This window comes from Protobothrops mucrosquamatus, unplaced genomic scaffold (assembly GCF_001527695.2).
Source record: "Protobothrops mucrosquamatus isolate PMUCROS unplaced genomic scaffold, P.Mucros_1.0 scaffold3578, whole genome shotgun sequence".
NCBI lineage: Eukaryota > Metazoa > Chordata > Lepidosauria > Squamata > Viperidae > Protobothrops > Protobothrops mucrosquamatus.
This window is the reverse complement of record NW_015389543.1, coordinates 113,699-121,816: the sequence shown is the minus strand read 5'-3', so window position 1 is coordinate 121,816 and position 8,118 is coordinate 113,699.

Sequence of the window (8,118 nt, the reverse complement as noted above, 5' to 3'; positions counted from 1 at the left end):
GAACCCACGTTAATATTCATGCGTTTCATCATGAACAATTGAACCCGTCATCTTAATATTCATGCGTTTCTCGTTTGTTTTAAAACAAAGGGAGCTCCTATTCTCCCTGTTTTTGGTTTCTGCCTCAAAGTTATTCGCCTGGTGACCTTGATGGATGAAAGAGCCAGGTGGATGAAAGTTCGAGGTGGAAAATGATAGATTTGAGACATCTGAAGGACATTGGATGGGAAAGGCTCAAATCGTTAATATTTCTTCTTTTTTGGGGAACAGTTGAAACCTCGATACCACTTTTCACTTTAAAATATGGCTGTCAACGCTGCTAACATTGGATGTTCTTGCTTTGACAATGTAGGGAGATGCAGCCATTTTCCTTATGTTTTACTCTTAAAATTAGAATTAGATGATACTGGTGGGGGAGGAATGTGCATGGGAGTTTAGTTAGACATAACAATACTATAACTAGTGTGAGAACCAAGTTTTTTTGAAATAAGAGATGATAAGAAATGGCGGGTTGGAGAACTGGAGGGGAAGCCTGCATTTCAAACTAACTGGAGAATGTGATTTATGACTGTTAATTAGAGGAGGGAATTGTGCTTTTATGCTATGTGCTCAGGGGAGGGGAATTCAGATTTTGGCTTTGGCTATGTACGTGCCGACGCTAGGTTACTCGAATAAAGATTCTTTAAGGTAAACAATGCCTTGAGGTTCCTTGAAGAGTTTCATTTGTCGGAACCATGACATTAAGCCAAAATCTACTCTCTACTCTACTCTACTCTACTCTACTCTACTCTACTCTACTCTACTCTACTCTACTCTACTCTATTCTATATTCCAATATCTATTCTATTCTATTCTATTCTATTCTATTCTATTCTATTCTATTCTATTCTATTCTATATTCCAATATTTATTCTATTCTATATTCCAATATCTATTCTATTCTATTCTATTCTATTCTATTCTATTCTATTCTATTCTATTCTATTCCTATTCTATATTCCAATATTTATTCTATTCTATTCTATTCTATTCTATTCTATTCTATTCTATTCTATTCTATTCTATTCCACTCTACTCTACTCTACTCTACTCTACTCTACTCTACTCTACTCTACTCTACTCTACTCTACTCTATTCCTATTCTATTCTATTCTATTCTATTCTATTCTATTCTATTCTATTCTATTCTATTCTATTCTATATTCCAATATTTATTCTATTCTATTCTATTCTATTCTATTCTATTCTATTCTATTCTATTCTATTCTATTCTATTCTATATTCCAATATTTATTCTATTCTATTCTATTCCAAAATGCAACCTTCTCAAAACAGAGGAGAGCTGTGGATAAATGAAATAAAGCCGCAGCCCTTGTCCAGCGTGCCTACTAGAGTCTGACTAGATTTCTTCTGATAGATGAAGCTGCTTTTCCCGTTGCTTGATTTAATATGCATGACAGAGAAAACGCTCCTCTTCATAGCGCGGCGGCAAAGATAACCTTGAAGAGTGTAAATGAATGCAGGTATTGATGGAGCAATTTGTGCTTTTTATTGATTTCTTACGGCACCTTGTGCTGGGCGATAGTGATTTCTACTAACAAGGATGCAAAAACCTTCTTATTTTCTATCCCAGATTTTGAACGAGTAATTATTTTTTATCAGTTTTGAAATCACTGATAAAAAAACCTCGAAGATTGCTAAAATAAATGCAAAAGGCAGCTAGACTTACCACAGTTCATTTCGTCAAGTGACCTTCAAAGTCACAATGGCACTGAAAAAGGGGATTCTATTCTATTCTATTCTATTCTATTCTGCATTTATTCTATTCTATTCTGAATTCTATTCTATTCTGTAGTTCTAATTCTATTCTGCATTCTATTTTCTATTCTATTCTATTCTATTCTGTTCTATTCTATTCTGAATTCTATTCTATTTTATTCTGAATTCTATTCTATTCTATTCTATTCTATTCTATTCTATTCTATTCTATTCTATTCTATTCTATTCTATTATTCCATTTCATATATTCTATTCTATTATTTCTTATTCTATTCTATCCTATTTTAAATATCTCAAATGAAACCAAAGGGAAGAAAGGTCTCCAAATGCATTTTCCCCAAGCCAAGAAAAAAATCTGCATTTCTGGCCTCTGCTTGAAATTAAGAGTTAATTAATCGATTGAATTGCAAATTAAACTAATTTAAACCAGCCCAGGCAGAGCTGATTCTTGTGTCTATCAATGGAATATTTTTACATGGGTAAACGCGGCGAGTGGAGATGACAAAATGGGGATTTGTTCTAGGGAAAGTATATTCAGCCAGAATTCATCGCTATTCTCTTGAATCAAAACAGGATTTCCGGAAAGCGGCGTACACAAATTTGAGGCGGAAGATCCTCTCATGCCACTGACAACCTCCAAACGAGCTACAGGCAGTCCTTGGCTTACGACCGCTTCTTTAATGACCGTTCAAAGTTACAACGGTGCCGAAAAAAGCGACTTAGGACCGTTTCCCCCCCTTGCCGACCGTCGCAGCCTCCCCGCGGTCACCTGATCCAAATTCAGATGCTTGGCAACTGGCATGTACTCACGACAGTTGCAGCGTCCCCCGGGGGAGTCACGTGATCCCCTTTTGTGACGTTCTGACGAGCAAAGTCAAGGGGGGGGAAGCCGGATTCATTTAATGACCGTGTTACTAATTTAACAGCTGCAGGGATTCACTTAACAACAATGAGCAAAAAGGTCGTAAAAGGGGGCATAACCGACTTCACCAATGTGACCGAAATTTGGCGCTCCATTTCTCTGACTCTGGTTTTGTGGAAAGGAGGGTCTTCAGCAGCCGGGAGAGCAGCTAGAAACGTGATTTCCTTTTGGTCTCTTGAAGATTGATTTCCGAAGCGACTCCCTGAGCATGGAAGATCCAGGCTGGAATCGAAAAATCAGTTCCTTTCTGGTGTTTTTAACCTCTACTTTACCTTCTCCTGCTGCTGTTAAGAACGACGACGTGAGCCTGTTAGCCGAGAAGACTGTATATATCAGACATGTCAAACACAAGGCCTGGGGGCCGGATGCAGCCCACAAAGTGGTTTCATGTGGCCCGCGAAGCCATCCTGGAAACAGTGAGGGAACGGCCCCCGCTGCCTTGGCCCTGGCCCAAGCCGGCCAGGAGCCAGTGTACAATTTTGTGGTGGCCATCTATGCTGAAACACATTCAGTCTTAGCTTCACAAGGCCGTCTGGAAACAACGAGGAACCAGCCCCTGCCATGTCGGCCCCGCCCCCTGGGTGCATGCTGGGGAGGTGTCGCCCTTTGTGAGGAATGAAGAAATGGACCATGCCTTGGCGCTTGCCCCGGTCCCACCCCCTTCTGCCAGAGACCCTCAGATCTGTCCCACGCCTGCCCAGGCCCCCCCAGGCCCCCTTGACGCGAACGATGTAGAGCTGGCCATGCCCACCCAGTAGGCCACACCCACTCCATCCACGCCCACCCAGTAGGCCGCACCCACCCTGGCCACACACCCTCGCCCCCGCCCCGAGGGTAACCGCAATGCTGATGCGGCCCTCAATGAAATTGAGTTTGACACCCCTGGTATATATATATATATATGTTTTCTGAGGTTTTCGCGGGTGTTTGTATGTAGGTCTTTGGTTATTCGGGTTTTCTCCTGCGTAAAATTGGAAGTGTCTTGGCGACGTTTCGAATGGGACGAATGGGACAAATGGGACTTCGTCAAAACGTCGCCAAGACACTTCCAATTTTACACGGGAGAAAACCCGAATAACAAAAGACCTACCGTATATATATATATATATATATATATATATATATATATATATATATATATATATATGAATAGAAACAGAGACTAATAGAACAGACATTCCCTAAGTGCTAACATCCTCATATAACCAAGACACCAGCATTCAGAACTGGAAAAAAAATTAAGATTAGATGAGATGGGATGGTAGGCTAGGCTAGGCTAGGAGAGGATGATAAGATTAAGATAAGAGGATATAAGCTAAGCTAAGCTGGGAGGGGAGAGGTGGAAGTTGATAGGAGAGAAAAAGAAGGGGACAGGAGGAGAGGATGATAAGATAGGATGGGATGGGATGGGATGGGCTTGTTTTTTTTTCATCCGGTGGATTGAAAGAAATGGGGGTGGGGCCTGGGGGTGGGTGGGAGGTGGCTGGCTGGCTGGCTGGCTGGGGAATTCTGGGAGTTGAAGTCCACAGCTCTTAAAGATGCCGAAGTTGGACACTCCGGCGTCAATGAGCTATAATTGCAGAAACGTCGTTTTTGTAAATTCCAAAATGTGCAGGTGCTCTTTCTGCTGAAAATAAGTAGGTTTTTGCCCACCTCATAAATTCTGCGTGCAAATACGGGCTCCTAATCTGTTTTATTTATTTGTTATTAATTTTTTTTGCAGCGTACGGGCGTGTCATTCATCAAGGGAGGGAGCCATCTTTCACCCTCTCATCCCTGGTGACGTTTTTAATCAATGAGGCCCTGCCTGGCGGCGATTGAACCTCTCTCTGAGTGGAAAAAGACTCTAATGCTCTGTTGTCAGGAGGACGTGGGCAGCTAAAACAGGAGGTTTTGTTCCCCCTCCGTCCCCCCCAAAATGAAAAAGAAATTAAAAACGTAAAAAAGGAAAGATCCCTAAAGATGGTTTTTCCTATCGTCACACAGTCAGCCAGATGTTCAGACTGGATTTGGCATTTTGTCTACCTATCGAGTCCTTCCCAAGGACCTGGGATAGGCAGATGTGGATGTTTGATGGTATTACAGATCTCGTCGCAGGATGAAAGCAGTTCCTAGTAAGGCCGCCTTTTGCAATTGACTGACGGTGAATTTGTCAATGCCGATGATGGTGTTCAAGTGGTGCTCCAGTTATTTTGGGATTGCACCCAAGGCGCCTATTACTATTGGTACTATCCTTGCTTGCCTTTGCCACAGTCTTTCTATTTATTTCTATTTCTATTATTTCTATTTCTATTTCTATTTCTATTTCTATTTCTATTTCTATTTCTATTTCTATTTCTATTATTTCTATTTCTATTTCTATTTCTATTTCTATTTCTATTTCTATTATTTCTATTTCTATTATTAGCAATAATAAATAGGATGGAAAGTGAGACGCACATTTTGCTGGGCTTAGTAAAGAAAACAGTTCTTCCTGAAATTATTTATTTTTCCACCTGAGACACCAAACAGAAAAAGTATTAACACAGACCTTTAAAAAAAAAAAAAAAGCAAACAAACAGATTTAAGTCAACTTAAAATATAGGTAGGAGAGACTCAACCCTGCCATCCTTTCCATGTCTCTTGTCTCTGTTTAATATTGACTTCCATGATAACATAAAATTGATGCGAGATTTTGATAAGTAGCCGTATAACGAGCCAAATCAATAAATAATGTGCGGTCTAGCATTACGGGTACTGTACACTTCCTATTCTTGCCAGCCAATTATAAGAGGTGGAATGATGTAGAGACTCTGACCTCAAGAAAGGTTTGGTGTCAAAATAAAAGCAAATTGTTTCTGACAGTAAAATAATTTGCAAGTGATTCTCCCGAGCTTCTAATTGGCTTTGAGAGCTGTGATTGCAAGTTAAAACAAAACACGTCCGTGGAAATGAAAGGTTACCGTTTCCTGAACTAAATACTGATTAAAAAAAAAAAAAGCTCGGTTGAAAAATTGGATTGTTAGCTTTGACAGGTAGGAAAATGCATTTTAAAAACAGATGTGAACTTTTAGTCTCTTCATCAGTGGCACACAAAAACACAGGAATGGTAAAGCAAATTCTACTTGTTTCTTTTTTTAAAAAAAGAAAAAAGAAAAAAAGAAAGGGACACAGCAGCATAATACAAGTTTTGCTAAGGCTGTGATGCACACATTTCAGGCTGGGGAATGTTCTTGCCTTTTTTAAAATAGAAGCTCCTTATTCATGATTGCTAACAGCATAGAGTTCTTGCTGGAAGAAACTACACAATAAAAAAATCAGAGTTTCCAACCGAATAGAATATTCTTTATTGGCCAAGCGTGATTGGAAACACACGGGTGCAGAATCTCTCCGTATACATACCAGCAACAAAATGCTAAATCGTAAATCATAAGATTACAATCATCAATCGTAAGATACAACCAACAAAGTCATAAGATACCATTAAGAGTACTCATAGGTAAGGTGAGAAGGATAATAGTAGTACTGTCTTACTACATGGTTAGATACTCTTAGGCCTAAGACAATGTGGCAATTAGGTGTTCAGCAGAGGGAGGGCACCAGGGGCGGAAAAACTGTCTTTGTGTGTAGTTGTTTTGGCGTACAATGCCCTATAGCGGCATCCAGAGGGGAGGAGTTGAAACAGGATGTGAGGGGTCTGTAGATATTTTCTCAGCCCTCTTTCTTTCTGTGTAGGTCCTCCATGGAAGGCAGGCTGGTTGCGATGGTTTTTTTCTGCCATCTTAACTATCCGTTGAAGTCTTTGTCCGGTTTGATTGCTGTGCCAAACCAAACAGTTATAGAAGTTCAAATTGTTGAAAGAAAAATCTTCATCAGGGTCCAGTCCAAGCCGGGAATAAACAAAATTATTATTATTCTATTCTATTCTATATATTATTATTCTATTCTGTTCTGTTCTGTTCTGTTCTGTTCTGTTCTATTCTATTCTATTCTATTCTATTCTATTCTATTCTTCCATTCCGTTCCATTTCATGTTCTATTCTATTCTATTCTATTCTATTCTATTCTATTCTATTCTATTCTATTCTAGTCCAGTCCAGTCCAGTCCAGTCCGGTATTCTATTCTATTCCATTCCATTCCTTATTCTATTCTATTCTATTCTATTCTATTCTATTCTATTCTATTCTATTCTATTCTTATTCTATTCTATTCCAAAAACTGAGCAGAATCACGACCTGGCTTCAGGTTAGCTGCTGCCTCTGAGTGCAAAAGATCTTTAGCCCGGCCATGTTTATGCCCTTGATTCAGCACTAGAGGGCTGTGTTCAGCCACAGTTGCCAGTTTATTTTCCCACTACCAGACTGATGAAATCTGAGTTTGCTGTTTGTCTGTTTGCTGACAAAAGAGGAAGTTCCGAGGTGATATTGAAACAGGAAGAAGGTTGAAGGATAATTAAGTGGTGTTATTTAGTGTGTGCTACAACGAACTGGAGGGCAGGCAAATCAAAATTCCATACAATACACACTAGCATCACACCCAAAAAATAACAGTCGATTCGTGATGTGCATGCTGCATCCAGGTGACACCCCACCTGCTCTCCTATCAAAGACTCACATCTACACACTCCACCCTGGGGGGTCCCAGCCGTGGAAGCACCAGAGCATTGCAAATAGGAAGTGACTGGGAGGGCAGGGGGGGGGGCTGCCCAGTTAACCACGCAGCTCTTGGCCTGACGGCTGTCAGTCGTAATTGCTCTGACAGCCGAGCAGGGGTGGCGGAGAAAGGACTCCGGAACACAGACCGGGGGAGGGGGGCTGCGCTTCTTGGCCTCTGGATGGATGTTCAGGCTTCGTGGGATCGTCCTCGTGTGATTCGCTTAACGGCCGTGCGACCATAGGAGCAACGGCAGCCACTGGCTTCACTGCTGCAGCCAGACAGGTCATAAAACGGGGGCCAAACTTGCTTAGCGGCGGTCTCGCTTAGCGACCGAAATGTTGGACTCAGTTGTGGAGCAGCTGAATAGCGTCAGTATTGATTCTAAGAGGGTTCAGTGGGAAGAATTAACCAGCGGAACGGCCTGCCACCGGAGGTTGTGGGTGCTCCAGGACTGGAGGCTTTGGGGAAGAGACTGGGCAGCCATTTCTCTGGGGTGGGGTCTTCTGCTTGGGCGGGGGGGGGTTGGACTGGAGGACCTCTAGGGTCCCTTCCAACTGTGCAATTTTGTAATTCAACCTTCCTTCTTTCCTTCCTTCTCTTTCTTTCTTTCTTTCTTTCTTTCTTTCTTTCTTTCTTTCTTTCTTTCTTTCTTTCTTCTTTCTTTCTTTCTTTCCTTCCTTCCTTCCTTCCTTCCTTCCTTTCTTCCTTCCTCTCACTCCATTCGCCTTCTTCCTTCCTTCCTTCCTTCCTTCCTTCCTTCCTTCCTTCCTTCCTTCCTCCT